Source organism: Trichechus manatus, unplaced genomic scaffold, assembly GCF_000243295.1.
Source record: "Trichechus manatus latirostris isolate Lorelei unplaced genomic scaffold, TriManLat1.0 scaffold00106, whole genome shotgun sequence".
In the NCBI taxonomy this organism is placed as follows: domain Eukaryota; kingdom Metazoa; phylum Chordata; class Mammalia; order Sirenia; family Trichechidae; genus Trichechus; species Trichechus manatus.
In genome coordinates this window covers 6,615,105-6,635,181 of record NW_004444042.1, presented here as the reverse complement: position 1 = coordinate 6,635,181, position 20,077 = coordinate 6,615,105, and positions in this window count along the sequence as shown.

Below are 20,077 nucleotides of genomic sequence, written 5' to 3'. Positions count from 1 at the left end.
CCTTTTCTGAGTTGTTCCTCCCCGATTAACATAAATTCACTACCCCCTAAGGCTCCTATCTAATCTTTTGAGTTGCTGTTGTCAGTTTGATCCCATATAGATAGTTCTTAAAAGAGCATAATGCTCAAGGCAGACTTTTTTACTAGTTAAACTATTATTTGGTTTTAAGAAGACTTCAGGGGATACATTTGGTTTAAGGTTTAAAGATTAACTCAGGGTAATAGTTTCAGGGGTTCATCTAGCTTCCATGGCTCCAGAAAGTATGGAGTCCATAAGCATTTAAAATTCTGTTCTGCATTTTCTCCTTTTGATCAGGATTCTTCTATAGAATCTTTGATCAAAATGTTTAGTAATTGTAGCCAGGCACCATCCATATTTTCTGGTCTCTGGTTCATGGAGCGATTAGCTACCCATTCTATATCTTCCCCCTATTCCTTACTCTCCTTCTTCCACTGTTGTTCCAGGAGAATAAAGACCAATTGTTGTGTCTTGGATGGCAACTTGCAACTTTTTAAGACCCCAGGCACTACGAAACCAACTAGGAAGTAGAACAGAAGCAATGAGCCAGTTATTAGGCCAATTAACTGGGATGTCGCATGAAACAATGACCCCACACCTCCTGTCTTAGTTATCTAGTGCTGCTATAACAGAAATACCACAAGTGGACAACTTTAACAAACAGAAGTTTATTCTCTCACAGTTTAGGAGGCTAGAAGTCCAAATTCAGGGCACCAGCTCCAGGGGAAGGTTTTCTCTCTCTGTTGGCTCTGAGGAGACGTCCTTGTCATCAGTCTTCCATGGTCAAGGAGCTTCTCAGCAGGGATCCTGAGTCCAAAGGACATGCTCTGCTCCTGGCTCTTCTTGCTTGGTGGTAATAAGGTCCCTCTCCTCTCTGCTCACTTCTTGCCTTTATATCTCAAAAGAGACTGACTCAAGATACAACCTAATCCTGTAGATTGAGTCCTGCCTCATTAATGTAACTGCCTCTAATCCTACCTCATTAACATCATAGAGGTTAGGATTTACAACACATAGTATAATCACATCAGATCACAAAATGGAAGACAACTACACAACACTAGGAATCATGGCCTAGTCAAGTGGACACACATTTTTGGGGGACACAATTCCATCCATAACATTCCATCCTTTGGCCCCCAAAATTCATGTCCTTGACCCATGTAAAACACATTAGCCCCATCATATCATCCCAAAGGTCTTAAATCAACTCCAAATCCAAAATCTCATCTTCCGCAAAATTCCTCATGTGTGAAATCTAGAATACAAGTTACCTGCTTCCAAAGTACAATGGTGGAACAGGCACAAGGTAGACATTTCCATTACAAATGGGAGAAATTGGTGGGAAAGAAAGGATAACAGGCACCAAGCAAGTCCAAAGCCCAGCAGAACACATTCCGTTAGCTCTCAAGGCTTGAAAATAATCTTCTCTTCCCTGAGACCATTTAGGCAATGACCCTGCCCTCCAGACTCTGGGCATTGGCCATACTCTCTGGATTCTGGGTGGAGGCCCCTCGACCCTGGGCTTCAGCTCTGCCTTTCAGGCCCACTGGGATGGCAACTCTTCACCCTCAGATTTGGGTGGCCCCATTCTCCTAGTCTATCTGAGTGGTGACCCTACCCCCCCAACCCCAGCAGGCCCTGTTCTGCCCCTTGGGCATGGCAGCTCTGCCCCCTTAGCTTTGGGCAGTGGATCCAGCCCCATCCCGCTAGTGCACATGAAAGGCAGCCCCACACTCCGGAACCAAGTTAGTGAGGATCTGACTGTTTGAAACCTAGGAAGCCATGGCTCCACCCTTTGAGACCCAGCAGGCTGTGGTTCCACACTTTGAGACCCCAGAGGTTGTGGCCCTACCCTTTGAGACTACGGCAGCTCTGCTTCTTTTGTTCCTTGTCACTTCAGCTTCTGCTTCCTGGTTACTTGGCCTCTCAGCCCCTCCGGCCTCTTAGGCTGTCCTGCTTGGGCAAGTGTTCCAAAGCTCTTTAGCTCTACCAATAAGTGCCTGGAGACACACCACTCCACCAGTAAACCTCGGCCAGAAGGCACTCAGCTCTCTTGCTCCATGGGTCGGCAAGCCTAGCTCCACCAATAAGTGCCTGGAGGTACCCTACTCCACCAGGAAGCCTCCTGTCCAAAGGCAATCAGCTTTCTTCCTCCATGGACTGGCTCCCACACCATCTCACACTGGTCTCCTGGTTCTGCCACTGCTGTTTCTCTTCTGCTGCTTCTCCCCATCTGTGCCATCTCAGGTGTTACAGCTCTCCTTACTTCCTTCTGAGAACAATTCACCAGAATTGTCTTTGATGTCCACAATTCCACCAACAGTCTCTTCAAGGCAATATAAGCTTTTACTATTAGGAACTTGAAAACTCTTCCAGCTTCTACCTATTACCAAGTCCAAAACCACTTCCACATTGTAGGTATCTGTTAGAGCAGCACCCCACTTCCAGTACCAAATTCTGTCTTAGTTATCTAATGATGCTATAACAGAAACACCACAAGTGGATGGCTTAACTAACAGAAGTTTATTCTCTCATAGTTTAGACGGCTAGAAGTCTGAATTCAGGGTGCCAGCACCACCCCTAGGAGAAGGTTTTCTCTCTCTGTTGGCTCTGGGGGAAGGTCCTTGTCATGAATCTTCCCCTGGGTCTAGGAGCTTCTCAGCTGAGGGACCCTGAGTCCAAAGGACATGCTTCGCTCCTGGCTGTTCTTGCTTGTTGGTAATAAGGTCCCTCTCCTTTCTGCTCAAGTCTCTCTTTTATATCTCAAAAGAGATTGATTCAAGCTACAACCTAATCCTGTAGAATGAGTCCTGCCTCATTAACATAACTGCCTCTAATCCTGCCTCATTAACATCATAGAGGTTAAGATTTACAACACACAGTATAATCACATCAGGTCACAAAATGGAGTACAGCCAACCCCTGCTGAGAATCATGGCCTAGCCAGAATGACACACATTTTTGGAGGACACAATTCAATCCACAACACCTCCCAACCAAGGAATGAAATCCCATGAGGTGTTTGACTGTACATAAGCAGCCTCAGCAGCTACTTTTTTTTTTTTTTTTTTTTTGGTTGTTGTTGTAAATATGTCTATCACATAACTTTTGCCAGTTCTACTTTTTACAGGTGTACAATTTATTGACAGCACTTACAGTAGTTAGCTGTGCAACCCTACCCTTAATCAATGCAAATTTTTCCATCACCATAAACTGAAACTCAGTATTCCATAAGCAATAACCTCCCCCTTCTCCCTCCCATCCCTGGTCCAAAAAACCAAACCCATTTCTATCAAGTTAAGTCTGACTCATAGTGACCCTATAGGACAGAGTAGAACTGAGCAGACTGCCACATTTTTTACCGGTGGAATGGCTGATAGGTTTAAACCACTAACCTTTTGGTTAGCAGCTGAGTGCTTAACCACTGTGCCATCAGGGCTCCCCCTGCCCCTAGTAACCGCTAATAAACTTTGGTCTCTATACATTTGCCTTTTCTTGTTTTTTTATATAAGTGAGGTCATACAATATTTGTCCTTTTGTGACTGACTTGTTTCACACAGCATAATGCCTTCAAGCTCCATCCATGTTGTAGAATGTATCAAGACTTCATTTCTCCTACCGGTTGGAGACTGTAATCTTAATGGAAACAGATCCCCAGGCCTTTTCCTGTGGTACCCCTGGGTGGGTTCAAACCCCTAATTAAGTTAGCAGTCCAGTACAAACCATTTGCACCACCATTTTCATGTGACCTGAGTCTCTACCCTTAGAACTTTCTCATCCAACTCTTTCTTAAACACTCCTTTAGTAAATGTGTTCGTTTCCTTGGTGATCACTGTAAGAAAGACAGATAAAGTCTTAGTTTATATCAGGAATCTCAAGATGATGGTCTGTTGGCCAAATCCAGCCCCCAGACCAGTTTTTGTTGACATGCACAGCAATTTTCTTTAACTGGGAAGTTTTCGTTGCTGTTGTTGTTAGGTGCCATTGACATGGTTACGACTCACAGGGACCCTGTGCACAACACAACGAAACACAGCCCCGTCCTGCACCATCCTCACAATACTTGCTATGTTTGAGCCCATTGTTGCAGCCACTGTGTCAATCCATCTCACTGAGGGTCTTCCTCTTTTTCGCTGACCCTCTAGCTTACCAAGTATGATGTCCTTCTCCAGGACTGGTCCCTCCTGATAACATGTCCAAAGTATGTGAGACGAAGTCTCGCCATCCTCACTCCCAAGGAGCACTCTGGTTGTACTTCTTCCAAGACGGATTTGTTCATTCTTCTGGCAGTCCATGGTATATTTAATATTCTTCGCCAACACTATAATTCAAAGGCATCAATTCTTCTTTGGTCTTTCTTATTTGTTGTCCAGCTTTCGCATGCATGTGAAGCGATTGAAAATACCATGGCTTGGGTCAGGCACACTTTAGTTCTCACAGTGACATCTTTGCTTTGTAACACTTTAAAGAGGTCTTTTGCAGCGGATTTGCCTGATGCAATACATCATTGGATTTCTTCACTGCTGCTTCCATGGGTGTTGATTGTGGATCCAAGTAAAATGAAATCCTTGACAACTTCAATCTTTTCTCCATTTATCATCATGTTGCTTATTGGTCCAGTGGTGAAGATTTTTGTTTTCTTTATGTTGAGATGTAATCCATACTGAAGGCTGTAGTCTTTGATCTTCATCAGTAAGTGCTTCAAGTCCTCTCCGCTTTCAGCAAACAAGATTGTGTCATCTGCATATCACAGGTTGTTAATGAGTCTTCCTCCAATCCTGATGCCATGTTCTTCTTCATATAGTCCAGCTTCTCGGATTATTTGCTCATCATACGGATTGAATAAGTATGGTGAAAGGATGCAGCCCTGACACACACCTTTCCTGATTTTAAACCGCACAGTAACTCCTTATCCTGTTTGAACGACTGCCTCTTGGTCTATGTACAGGTTCTGCATGAGCACAATTAAGTGTTCTGAAATTCCCATTCTTTGCAATGTTATCCATATTTTGTTATGATCCACACAGTTGAATGCCTTTGCATAGTCAATAAAACACAGGTAAACATCTTTCTGGCATTCTCTACTTTCAGCCAAGATCCATTTGACATCAGCAATGATATCCCTTGTTCCACATCCTCTTCTGAATCTGGCTTGAATTTCTAGCAGTTCCCTGTCGATGTACTGCTGCAACCATTTTTGGATTATCTTCAGCAAAATTTTACTTGTTTGTGACATTAATGATATTGTTCGATAATTTCCTCATTCTGTTGGATCACATTGGATCACCTTTTTCTTTGGAATAGGCACAAATATGGATTTCTTCCAGTCAGTTGACCAGGCAGCTGTATTCCAATTTTCACAGAGTCAATGTACCAAAAAGAATTGGTTGACGTTCAACCATTTGAGGAGCTAGCATGTGATCAAGAACCAATGATATTGAAGGAAGAAGTCCAAGCTGCACTGAAGGCATTGGCAAAAAACAAGGCTCCAGGAATTGACAGAATGCCAACTGAGATGTTCAACAAACGAATACAGTGCTGAAGATTCCCATTTGTCCATGCCAAGAAATTTGGAAGATAACTATCTGGGAAGTTTTTACATTAAAAAAAAAAAATCCAGATTTTAAACATTTCTTAATATTTTGTGTCCTTAGATTGGTTTCTCCCATAAGCAGATCCTGAAACAAAGCTTCAGGTGCACGTAGTTTACTTGGAAGTTGACCCTAGGAAACTCCAGTAAGGGGATGAGGAAGTGAGATGGAGAATGGAAGCAGTCAATAAAGGGTGAGTTATCAAGGAAGAAACCATATGGGCAAAAAAAAAAAAAAAAATCCCAAACCAAACCAGTTGCTGTAGAGTTGATTACAAGTCATAGAGATCCCATGTGCTGCAGAGTAGAACTGCGCTCTGTAGGGTTTTCAAGACTGTGACCTTTTAGAAGCCGATCACCAGGACTTTCTTTCTGAGGTACTGCTGGGTGTGTTCAAACTGCCAACCTTTTGGATAGGAGTGGAGTGCTTAACCATTTGTGCCACCCAGGCAGGCACTCTTCCCATCTGGGCAGCTGGAGCTTAATTCTCCTGGAGAGCTCTGGGAAACAGTGTAGAATATGTGCCTCAAAATTATCTCTTCTGAGAGGCAAGGGAATTAGAATATTTGTCCACGAAACCCATCAGTCACTTGTTGAAGGCTGCTACAGTGCAGGGAAGAAAAGGTAATGGTAGCGTTAATTCTGGGGAACAACCAGCCACTGTGTACTAGGGATGAGTGGGCTTCAGAGGCCAGAGAAAGCTGGCACTGACAGCATCTGCTCCAATACGGACAATCTAGTAAAACTGGTCCTTAGTTTCCACCTGGCAACAATTAGTGGGAATGGAGTAGCAGTTGCTGCTTTAGACAGGGCAATAGCTCTCCACTCTACCATAGTCCCGACTCCTCCCTATTATCTTACACTCCACCTGCTTTACTCTTTTTTTCCCCCGGTTTTATTTATTTTGTTGTGGTTAGTGTTGAGAATTTACACAGCAAAACTTAGACCAATTCAACCGTTTCTATGTGTACAATTTAGTGACATTGATTACATTCTTTGAGTTATACAACCATTCTCATCCTCCTTTTCTTGAGTTGTTCCTTCCCCATTAACATAGCTCACTATCTCCTAAGCTTCCTATCTAATCTTTTGAGTTGCTGTTGTCAATTTGATCCTGTATAGATAGTTCTTAAAAGAGCATAATGCTGAAGGCAGACTTTTTTTTTTTTCTTTCTTTTTTTTACTAGTTAAGCTAAACTATTATTTGGTTTTAAGAAGACTTCAGGGGATTTTTTAGTTTAAGGTTTAAATATTATCTCAGGGCGATAGTTTCAGAGGCTCATCCAGCCTCCATGGCTCCAGAAAGGCTTTTCTGCATTTTCCCGCTTTTGATCAGGATTTCTCTATAGAATCTTTGATCAAAATGTCCAGTAATTGTAGCCGGGCACCATCCAGTTTTTCTTGTCTCATGGCAAAGGAGGCAGTTGTTCATGGAGGCAATTACCACACATTCCATTTACTCCTCCTATTCTTGATTTTTCTTTTTCCTCTATTGCTCCAGGCCAATAGAGACTAATTGTTGTGCCTTGGATGGCAGGTTTGCAAGCTTTTAAACCCCAGGCACTACACAACAAACTAGGAGTTAGAAGAGAAGCACAAAACACGTTCTTAGGCCAATTAACTGGAATGTCCTAGAAAATTATGACCCTACACCTCCAAACCAAGGAACCAAATCCATGTGGTGTTTGGTTGTGCATAAGCAGCCTCAGCAGCAACTCTTTTTTTTTTTTTTTTCATTGTTTTAAATATATATATCAGACAACTTTTGCCAGTTCAACTTTTACACCTGCTTTACTTTTTCCATTACCTGCTTGGCCTCTCACTGGTGATTCATTGGTAGAATTCTTGCCTTCCATGTGGGAGACCCATGTTCAACTCCTGGCCAATGCACTTCATGTGTAGCCACCAACCGTCTGCAGTACAGGCATGTGCATTGCTATGACACTGAACAGGTTTCAGCAGAGATTTCTAAGATGGATTAGGAGGAAAGGCCTGGCAATCTACTTCTGAAAATCAGCCAGTGAAAACCCTGTGGATCACAACGGTCTGATCTGCAACCAATCATGAGGATGGCACGGGACCAGGAAGTGTTTTGTCCTGTTGTACATGGGGTTACCATGAGTTGGGAGCCAACTCAATGGCAGCTAACGACAACAAAGCTTGGCCTCTGGGGCATTTGAGTTTATAACTCCTGGTGTATGTCTATGTGTAGCTACACCACTAGAGCTGCAAATCCCACTGTCTCTGTTTCTTCTTTGCATCCTGCATGGCACCTAGGCCAGTGATTACAAAAGATGCTAGCTGATTATTCCTGTTTCTCTAACCCTGTACTTTGAATCATCTAATTTACTGAGTCCCAGGCCCCCTTACCTCCATGCTGTCATATACACTGTGTCAGAGCATTGGAGTAGATCTCATGTTGGGGAAGGATGAGGGGAGGCCCTCTGTTATCTCTACAACACCGCTAGTCTCACCTAGAGCTATGCTTCAGTCATACCAACTTTCAGTTCCTAGAATACACTGAGCTCCTTTCTGCCTCATGTCAATTCCTTTGCCTAGAAAGTTCTTTAACTGCCTCATAGGGTTTCCAAAGAGTGGCTGGTGGATTTGAACTGCCGACCTTATGATTAGTAGCCGAGCTCTACTCTACCTTAGGACAGGCTAACTCTTACGCATCCTTTAGGATTCAGCTTAAATGTTACTTCCTCAGTGAAGCCTTCCACATCATTCACTCCTCCACCCCTTATTAGGTTATGTCCCTCTGCTGTACATTCTCACAGTGCACAGTATTCCCCCTTAACATACGTGCAATAATTGCATACATACTGGTTTTATTTGTAGCACACTGGAGTTCCATCATTAACATACTCAAACTCAACTGTGCACACTCAGCTGAAAGAGAAAGAAACAAGGAAATTCCTTTATTTAAAGTCACACTTTCCTATTAAAGCCAGATCTTGGTATCTACTGCCCCAGGGTCACACCCAAAATGCAAAAGAGAATTTTTTTTCTTTTGTGCTTCTAAATACCTAGATGATCTAAGGGACTTTCAAGAACAATTTCGCAATATTTGGCCTCGTGAGGTGATTTTATAATCTATCACCACCACCACCCTCCCCCATCACATACAAGCACACAAGATGAAATCCGCTGGGTATCTGTCTTGTCTCTTAGACTGAAGCTCTGTGAGAGCAGGGAACATGTTTGCTTCCATCATGGTTGGATCCCCAGGGCCTAGCAAAGTGCTGGACATGTAGTAAGTACACAGGAAATCTTTGTTGGATAGATGATGGATGATGGATGGATGGATGATGGATGATGGTTGATGGATGGCTAATAGAGAAGGGATGAGGGATACTCAGAGGTGAAAGGATCAGCACTGTGCAGGATGCACCTGGAGATAGGCTAATACTTAATCTGACTTAGCTACCTACCAGGTTGGGAGAAGGAGGATGAATAATGAGGTGACTGACCTACTCCAATTTGATTGTCTCCCTAACAGGCTGATTTCTGCAGGTTTCCCAGGATTTGTTAAGTCCTACACTCTACTTTCCTCCAAACCAACATCTCTGGACTAGAGTCTTAACTGAGACAGTGCAGCTGTCTCTGAGTCACTGCGCAGCACTGCAGTATCCCCTCAGGGCTCAGACAGTGCGCACCTCTGGCTTGGATTCCTAACCCCAAGCTTCACCCAATCCTCTAAAGCGTTCCTGCTTCTGACTCCCTCCCTGTCCTAGCCCCAAACATTGTTTGACCCTATTGCCAACCCTGATCCTGATCACAATTGCTTTTACACTCTTGGTGCCAATTTCAAACTTGATTTCCATCATGACCCTAACCTTGGCCCATATACATCCTTGCCTCTGGTCCTGGGTCTGTGCAATTTTTGTTGCTATTTATAAAAATGCTTTCACACATATTGTTTCATTTGACATTTACAACTCTACATAACCATTCCCATTTTACAAATGAGAAAACTGAGACTCAGTGTGAAAAATGCCCAAGGTCACACAGGTAGTATATGGAAGCCTAGATCAGATCCAGGTCTTCAGGCTCTAAGTCTAGGGCTGTTGGAGTCTGGGTTGCTGAAGCTCCAGATATAGGTGTCTGTTGCCCTTGTGGCAGAGTAATCCTGGATAATCAAAGATCTTAGGGTACTAATAGTAGTGGTGATAATAATTATAATAACCACAATTTACTGGTAAATTTCTTTGTAACAAGTTCTTCATACATTATTTCTTATAATGTCAACAACAACGTGATGGGGCTATATAGCCTCATTTTACAGGTAAGGAAACCATGGCTTATGGAGATTAAGTAAATTGCCCAAGGTCAAGGTCACACAGCTAGTAAGAGGTGAGCCAAAATTTGAGCCCAAGCCTTTCTGACTTTAAATTCAGTTCACTTCATCTTTACAAAGAAATGGGATGGGGCGACAGGAAGCAATTGGAAGGCTGGGTCTTGCAGCCACATTCCCACCATACCTTTTGAGCCATAGTGCCAAAATCCAGGGTATTGTGCTTGATCACCCAAACTGGGTCAAAAATGAGTCAGGCTTTGGTAGAACTGACTCACTGTGGTGTCTGTCAGTTCTAAAACGAGACAGGAAGCCTCAGAGAGCAACTGACCGATGACCACTGCAGAGTGGATGAAGATCCCAGAAGCATCACCACCACAAATCCTGCGGTGGTTAAACATGGAAACCCACGTGCCGTCCAAAGAAAAGATCCAGACTTAAGATTCTTTCTTTACATCAGATCTGCCAATTCCCTATTTATTTCTCCATACTCAGCCCTACCCCCAACCGGCCTGCATTTTGGTCAACTTCTCTCCCTTTCATCTCTGACTTGCACACTCTATTCTTTTCCCTGTGGGCTGGTTTCTTTGTCTCCATCCCAGTTCTCATCCCCATCTCCGTTCACACCTCTAAATGTCATTGCTGCCATCTTCTCACGTCCTACGTCTCTGAGTCTTATTCTCAGTGCATGGTAGATCCCTGTGTCATGGGATCCCTTTTAAACACAGAGCTCCAGAAGTCTGAATGTTCCAGACTCCCAGGGTCTGCTACTCTTCCTGGGCACCCGACTAGCCTCCACTGGTTTTGAGAACTGGCATCTTCCCGTGGAAGCAAAACCACCATTGCTGATGAGCATTCTATATGCTCCTTTCTCTCTGTGCACTCTGCCCATCTCTCTGCTTTTTGCTTATGTAGAGTTGGACTAAGAATTAATACAGACACTGGGAAGAAAATGAATTCAATTTCTTTAGGCCTACAGTTTTCTGAGCTCCTTTTTCCATGTAGTCTTCCAGACTAGAGACAACTGTGCTAACTCCTTGGGGGCTGACTTTATGGTTTAGACCTTCCACTGACCTCAGAACTTGAACAGCATCCAGAGCCTTGGGCAAAATTGTTTCTTGGTCCCATCTGGACTCAGGGGGGATAGCTCACTGCTCTGGCTGCAACCCTCCACCTATTTGAATCAGGCCTCTTTCCAGTCCCTTTCTTGGCCAAGACTCATATTTGGTGGTTTAGGTCTCCACGATAGATCCTGAGCATGGTGATTCACCTCCTGAGTGATTCTCCTGACTCCTCGAGGGGATTTTGGGGACCTGGAATTTTGGTCAGGATTCCCAGTTCGTATTTCCAGAACCCAGGCTTTCTGGTGAAACACATGTTTATATTGTTTAATACTTACGTCCTCTTTGTGGAATTCTGATGTCATTATCAGGGCAGGTCAGACCTGGCCCCCATGTTCTCATACATCGTGGACTTTGCTTCAGTCCAGGCCAGGCCCACAGCTCTCAATGGCCAGCCTCACCCCTTCGCTTAAAGGTGCCTGATATAAATTTCTTCTTCTTTTAGCCAGTTCTGTCTTCTGCAAAAGCAGGTGGAAAAAACTTCCTTCTGCTTTCCACAAAAGGGAAAAGAGAGGCCTATGGAGGGAAGTGACTCACTCAGGTCCAGAGATGGAGTCAGCAACCAAACTGGAAATGGAGCTCCATTCTCTGACTCCAAAACCCCAGCTTTCACCATGACAGTGACTCCTTCCTCCAGAGGAAGCTCTCAGCTCATGCTCGGAGATGAGGCCTTTGTCCTTGGCAGGTGCCACCGGCACTGGGTAGTGGGGCTGTCTATCCCCAGATCTTCCCACCCCAATCCACCAGATTTTTGGCCTTCAAATATGGATTTCATGGTACAGCCTTTTAAGAAACTTTCTAAAGCAAAGCACACGACCCTCCAAGTTTGAAAAAACAAGAGCTCCTTAAGAATAGAAAAGAAGACAGCTGTATGAGTGCTCATCTCTTCCCTTCCATTCTCACCTCCCTTCAGGGGTCCTCTCATTTCAATTCTCACTCCCACCACCCTACCCAGCCTCAGAGATATGTTGTTCCCTCAATTCGTTCTAGCCCAAGCCCAGACAAAATCCAAGTCACTCTCTTTTGTTTCCCATAGTTCGATGAGACTGGTAGGAATTTTCAGCTTCACTAAAAAATATATACACATCCTTGTTCAAGAATGTACAGTGTCTTCCTGGAGTCTATGGTATCAAGTGTAGACTCTTCCACCTGGCTTTTAAGACCCTTGATAATCTGACTTCACCCTATCTGTCTATTCTTACTTCTCACTACTCTCCAGTGTAAACTCTCCCTAATGGGACCAAATTCTCACTGCTTATACGTACACATACACACACACATGCCCCCCCCACAACACTACACACACACACACAAGTAAAATACATACAAGCTTTACTTTCTGCAATATGTATAATGTTTATTCTCAGCTCCTGTCTTTCCCCAAGACCCCTGCCTGATTCTTCTTTCTTCCTGCCTTCTCCTAACCCCAACTTGACCCATCCTTAAAGCTTGTTCATGTCCCAGAAATCTTCTCTAACTTTAGTGTCTCCTTTCTCTAAGCTTCTACTGCATTTATTGTCAATGGTTAGACTGTATAATGCTTGATGGTTTTTTAATTGTTTCATGTATATTTATTTTGTCTTCCTACCCTGATTTCAAGCTCCTTGAGGGAAGGGATCATGTTATGTTCTGTGCGCCTGGAGGGCCTTCCGAAGTGCTAGACATACCTCACCAGTACCAGTTGCAGAAGACTCAATTCCAACTCGTGGCAACCCCATGTGTGTCAGGGTAGAACTATGCTCCACAGGGGTTTCAGTGGCTGATTTTTCAGAAGTAGATCTCCAGGTCTTTCTTCCAAGGTGCCTCCAGATGGACTTGAACCTCCAACCTTAGCATGTTAACCATTTGTACCACCCAGGGACTCCCAGACATGCCTTAGGTATTTGAAAGTACTTTTTGGTTGAGATTAACAGTTTGAGCCGAGCTGAATTCTTTTCTTCTTAGAACTCAGGGTGGAATTTTCTTTGCAATGAGGGCGGCTGACTGCCACGATACAGACTGAGTACCACTGGGCAGAGACTCCACATGGGGAAAATGTCACTGTTGCTTCCTCCTTGACTAACAATGCAAGTGTTTGGTCATCCCACAAGCTGCTGGGTCCATTGTTGCTGGGGGTAGTTCCACCCTTCCTGCAATGGTATAACACTCTTGAAACCCAATTCTATTCATGTGGAACTAGAACTTGAGAAACTCAGAAGCAGGCCAGTGTAGGAACTTTGAGGCTTGAAAATCTGCAGTTTGGGGCAGTAACCTAGACCATTTCCTGCTCCTGATCTCTCAGTCATAAGGTCATGGTGTTTTAAGCCCAGGTCCTGGCTCAGCCCTATTACAGGTAAAAAGGTACTAGTGAGTACCGGTATCCTCAACACTGCTTTTTTCTAATTTCTACTCAGTTTCCTCCAATTTCCTGAGACATTGGGGAGCCACTTTCTTATCTACTACCATGACTTTGAGGGGTACCCTGATTTCCCAAAGGAGCCCTGGTGGCGCAACGGTTAAGTGCTTGGCTGCTAACTGAGAAGTTTGGCAGTTCAAACCCACTAGCTTCTCCCTGGGAGAAAAGACCTGGCAATCTGCTCTTACAGCCTTGGAAACCCTATGGGGCAGTTCCACTCTGTCCTATAGGGTCGCTATGCGTCAGAATTGACTCGACAACGCCACAGAACAACTGATTCCCCATGTTCTTTTAGTCTCTAGATATGAAAAAGTCCCTCAGTGTAGCCACCTGTGAGGCACTTTAAAAATGAAACTATCACTAAGAATCTAAAAAAAAAAGAACAAGGACAAAAGTGCTGGAGCAAGTAGCTTTCTGAGAACTGATCCTTTAGAAAAGTCACCTTGGGGTGGCTTAGCTGGCAAAAGGCTCTCAGGTATACACCCCTCTTCCTTGATTCATCCTTGTCTGGAGAACTCTGCTCAAAACTCTGCCTTCCAGCCCCGGGGACTTTCTCACCTCTGTGATATCATCTGACTCCCATTTCAAAGGATGGGGTTGGAGTAGAAGCCCCCGTAGATAGAAAGTTTGTGTTTTAATTGGGCATTCTCAGGTGAAAAAATAAACCAACACTTCCTAGGTATGTATGCATTGGCTACCATTTTTCCCAAACTTGTTTGGTAATAAGAATCCTCTGGGGTACATAAATCAGAATTTCCAAGGAAATAACCTGAACACCTGTATTTTTTAACCTTCAACCCAAGTGATTCTTATCATCAGACAAGTTTGGAAAACACAACATTAGTGGGCATCTGTTTTTTCAGATACCTGAGCACATACTCAACAGGGGACTTCTTTTTCTCCAGAAGGGGTAAAGGAGCAATGCTAGCATAGTGAGTAACAACAGAGGCTTTGGAGTCAGAAACCTGACTTTGACCTGCAGGTATTGGCTGTGTGACTTTGGGCAAGGTATTTAACCTTAACCTATGGATAAGGTTCAGTTTCCTTATCCATAAAGTGGAGATAATATTATATCTCCCTCACTGAGGATTAAATGGATAACATATAGAGCTATTAGCTTGACCCCTTTGAAATAAATGCATGCTCAATTATTAGATGCTATTGTTATTTCTCCACAGAAGACCCCTAAGGTATCATATAAATATGGGTGAATAATGGTTGTGAAAAAGGGAGACTGGCCATTGATGGTTCCATAGATCCACACAGATATATAAACACAGCTAGAAGACCCAATGATCATGTTCTCTGGGTAGACCCAGCAGACATGACTATGGCTGACTATATTAAGTCAAGGGATGAACACTTTTATCAAAGTCTGGCTTAAGCTGTAGGTACAAACCAATGCAGACATGACTTGGACAACTGGAGGTACCCTGAGTTGTCGCCATGGCTTAGAAGTAGGAAGACTCCCAGCTATTAGGAAAACACCTCCATCTTCCTGACTGAATGTGATACCACCTCAGAGATAGTTCTCCAAACCCTGGAATCAACCAGGTCTTGGTGTGAGTCCCAACTCTACCCTTTATCTATATTGTGCTCTTGTGTAAATTGCATACACTCTGTGAGCCTTAGTTTTCTTATCCATAAAAATGATGATATTAACAGTACCTTTCTTAAAGGTTGTTGTTAGGATTTAGAAAGAAAATGAGTGTAAAGCAAATAAAAGTTGGGTATTGTTATTATTATCTATCTTTAACAAGTGGTAGATTATAACATCCCCTTGGAGAGAACAGACTTCCTCTTCTTTAGTTCCTGTCACACTTCTTATCATCACTGCCCCCAGAGTAACTAAGTCCTGGCTAGGAGCAGCCTACCTATTCACTGTTCCTCCCACTCATACCGCACATACACTTGTTTCAGGGGGTCCCCGCTATGTCCCTGCTTCTTCTTCCCACATGTATCCATACATTTCTTCTTATGTTGTTGTGTGACGTCAAGTCGATTCCAACTCATAGCGACCCTAGAGGACCAAGTAGAACTGCCCCATAGGGTTTTCTAGGCTGTAATCTTTATGTGACCAGATCACCAGTTCTTTTCACCCCAGCAGCCACTGGTGGGTTCCAACTGCCAATCTTCCATTAGCAACTGAGTGCTTAACCATTGCATTTTGTACCATCAACCTTCTAGAAGGAGACTGCCCTCTTCCCAGGACTTGCTGCCTCCAAACCCTCCCCAGGGGCCCATCAAACTGTTATCAACCACTTCTTAGAGAATAGAAGCACCTTCTGTAGGTGGGCAGGGAGACAAAGAGACTGAGGGTGGGGATTGAGAATTGTCAGGAAGGGAGGAGACAAGGATTCAAAATGGGGGGGGGAAATGTGTCATGAGGTTCCTCAAAATTGTGAATTCTGGTCATTTTCAGTGAGTGAACTCAGATGATTCACTTCCCTCCATTAGCCTCTATTTTCCCCTTGATGGAATGAAAATGGAAGTGCTTGCACTTGTTTTAAAGAGAAGTATATAAAATATATAGAGAAGTATATAGAATCCAGCTTAGGAGAGCCATGAACTCATAAAATTATCCATTTTATAGGTTATGGATCTTCTGTACAGGACTTATGAGTATATCAACTCCCAGCTGAACATATTTTCCTAAATGCCATTGACTTTTCTGACAGTTTTCAGCAAGCCCACCAGTTTCTGGTTTCCCATCCCAGCCCTTTGTTCCTGGGAAACCCCCTTAGCTCCCGGTGAAGCATCCCTTGCCATCCAACATGGTAATCTGAGCTCTAAGAAGAAGTTCTAGGACCAAGGCCTGGCTTTGGTCCCAGCCAGTGGTGGGAGACTCAGAATCCAGGAGATCTGGAAAGTCCAGGCCAACACTCCTTTAAGTTCTTGACTTAGGTAGTAATTAGATTTGGGTTAGGGATAAAGAAAAATTTTGGCCAAGGCTCAAAACATTCATTCAGGCGTCTGAGCTGACTGGCCTGTGTGGGGCTAGGAATCAGGCCAGAAGATGGTGAAGACAGGGAGGAGAGGCAGGGAAGGGAGAGGAAGGATAGGGGGTCATAGGCTGAAGCTGGAGGGTCCAATTTCTTCTCCCCTCTGCCTTCCTGGTGCTATTGATGACAGAATATAACCTCAGGGACCAGTTCCTGGGCTCTTAGCTTTCCATGAGTAAGGAAGCAAGTATGTGGCTTTGCTCTCTTTTCCACAGGCTGCTGGGGGCCCAGCAGCTCCAGCAGCTCCCGTATCATGTTACAGGCCTGAGATGTGGCCTTCACTGCCTGCCATCTTTGCCCTTTAGTACTAAACATGCGGGGGGAAAGGGTCCTCAGACTCAAGGAAGTTGTGTGACTGGCATCTAGTGCCTCCCCACACCCCCAGAACTGCTGAGGATTCTGTCTGCCCTGCCCATAGAGAGTAAGAGAAGAGCTTCGGGCCAACAGGAGCCATAGACAACAAAGAGGAGGGAGGGAGCGTGGGATCCAAGGCTGCAGGGGTGAGCAGCACATGCATCTATGCGTCTCCCAGCTTCTCAATTGCTGGGAACTGCTGGCCAAGGATACAGCTTCCCCACTTCACTGGAATCCTGGGATGCATTCTGGAATGACTTGGTCTTTTGGGTCAATACAGCCACAGTCAGGAAGGGAAGGCAGGCACTAGGGGTGGGATTTATAGTTTACAAAGTTCATCCTTCCATCTCTAGAAATGTGCCTGGCACATAGTAAACCCGATTCCTACTCATGGCAACCCCATGTGTTACAAAGTAGAACTGCTCCATAGGGTTTTCTTGGCTGTAATTTTTATGTAAGTGATTGCCAGGCCTTTTTTCCAAGCATTGCTGGGTGGGTTTGAACTGACAATCTTTAGGTTAGTAGTTGAGCGCAAACTGTTTGTGCCACACGGGGAACTTTGGCACATAGTAAACCAAAAACCAAATCTGTTGCTGTCTAGTTGATTCCGACTCATGGCAACCTCATGTGTTTTAGGCCCATGATAAATACTGAATGAATGAATTAAGGAATGCTGTCCACATACAAGAATGATCTCATTCAGTCTGCAAAGTCAGACACAGGCAGGGTGAGCATTGCCTCATTTTGCAGATGGAGGAACTGAGATCAAGAGAGTTAAGTGACTTGCCTAAGGTCATACAATTTGGATGTAGCCAGGGCTTCGAACCTGTTTGTTCCTGTTTGAACCCCTGCTGAGAATTTGCATTTCCACTCCAGACATACTGAATCAAAACCTACGTTTTAACAAGATCCTCAGGTGATTCTTATGTACAATAAATTTTGAGAACCACTGCTCTACTAGTGGTTCTCAGAATTGGTCCCTAACTAGCAGCATCAGCATTCACCTGGAAACTTGTTAGAAATGCAAATTACAATGGCATGCTGAGCATTCTTAGCAATCCAAGAACATATCCTGTGGCTTGGCATGAACTTCTCTTTGCTTCTTGCTGGTGAAAGACTAGTCCTTCAGGGGCCCAGTTTCCTGGACACAGTCTCAGGGCAAAGTTTGGACACCCTGGTCCTTCTGCACACCTGGCATCTGTTTGCCGTTTTATGAGCAACTCCTGGAAAAGGGGGCCCCTCCATTAGTCTCTGTTGCCATATATGACTCAGGAGGTCACAGAGGCAGGGGCTGGTGGTTTCGCTCTGGGAGTCAGGAACAGAATGAAATCACACGTTCAGTTCCTATTTTCTTACCCTCCACAGAAACTTCAGGTAGTCTTGACCACCAAAATAGTCCTGCAGTCCAGGTAAGCAACTCATATTACAGCAAAGGCTTCCCCGGAGCTCAGAGCCCATAGCCTAAGAAACGTTTCTGGAAGGAGGTCTCCAGAGCCAGCAGGAGGGCCCCCCTGAGCTGGAAAGTCTTATATCACCTGGCCCTTCTTTCTACAAAATTCTGTCTTGTACCCCTTTCTTTCTAGAGCCCAGGAGCAAGGATCAGAAGACCTGTGTTCCAGTGCTGGCTCTGCCACTTATCCATTATGTATCTTCTCTTCACATCGTTTTCTTCATCTGCAAAATGGGAATAACAATCCTGGGCTATATCATAAGGTAGTTGTAGGTTGAAAGAGGAATGGTTTACATCAAAGTACTTTTTAGCACAAGACGAAAATAATGCAGGTGCTATTCTTTATGGCAAGAAAAAAAGACAAAAAGGAGGAAGGCTTCCGAGGTTTCCTACTCATTCAAGATTCATTCATAGTAAAGCACTCCGTACACAAGGCATTACAAGTGCTGAGGGAGAGACAAAGATATTTAAGATGTGGTCTCAGCCCTCAGAGAAGTAAAGTCTGCCATAGACTGTGCAGCAAAAGGTGGATACAGAGATTTCAGTGAGCCACAAAGTCAGAGAGTTGAAAGGCAAGTTCCAGAAAGAGTTGGAGGCACTAGGATTATTCAACCAGGTGAAGAGGCAGCAGGGGGAGGTGGGGGAAGAGGGATGTCATGCTAAATAACGGTCTCCAAGCCTCTTTGTCCAGAAGGAAATGAGGTCATCCTGCTCTCCAGATTCAGCATGACAGCCTCCAGCCAAGTAATTCAGAGTCATGAGAGCTGCCGGAGCAGCTCCATGAATCACGACAGCTCTCTGGGAATTTCCTGATAACTGAGGAGTTTCGGGGTAAGTACTCAAGCTGCAACATCTCTGTTTACATTTGCTCACGTTTATTTACAATGACTGGATTCTCAAATCCAAACAAAACATGTACAGTTTTCTGGAGGAAGTAGCAAGGCCACCTCTGAGCACCTCTGACTCAGTCCAGCCACTGGACAACTGGCAGCTCATGCGGGCACAAAGCACTCACTGCAGAGGGTAAGGGACCACCTGCCTCCTGCAAGTGGGATGGTTAACTTGCACTTTCCCCACCCGGAGGCTGGCACCCTGAGGCCCCTGGCTGGCGTGGATCAAAGGGGCCTTCCTCCTTCCTGCCCTCCCGGAGCTCTCCCTACCCTCCTTTAGCCCCTTTCAAGTGGACTGAGACCCAAGGCCCAGGTTTGCCAGGCAGCAAAATGCTGCAGGCCTAGGCAGGACAAGGGACCAAGCCTTGGGCCCCTAGTGAGTTACAGGTTCACAGCCCCCTCCCCTCCCATAGGGGAGCCAGTCTGGCTGGGTGGCATCACAGTGACCCCAAGCTCTGATTTCTAACACTGGCACTAGGGAAAGCTTTGTTTCTCCAGCTGTGCTAAAGTCATGTCTGTGTATGTGTGTGTATCCGCACACACCCAGGAAGGGTGAGTGGAGTCATTTACACATGGTCTGTCTTTTCAGAAAGCCAATTTTATTTCACAAGCCAATACTTTTTATCTTAATAAAAACAAGGCTTTACGATGAGGTAGTATACAAAATACACAGACATTTAAAAGTTTTTAATTATCTTTTTGGAATGAGCAATACAGGGATATGTTTTTAAAAATTTTAAACAGTGTAAAAGGGCATACAACGAAAAGTAAATCTTCCTCTCTTCCTTGGCCTCCAGGTCACAGTTCCTCACCTCAGAGGTGAGAGAGGAATCTTTTTACCCCTTGGCAGATTACTGCCTACATTAATAAGAATTTACCATTTCATTGTCTTCATTAACTAACTTTACTATTTCAGGGGACACCTGCCCAGGCAAATAAGTTGCTTGCTCATTATAG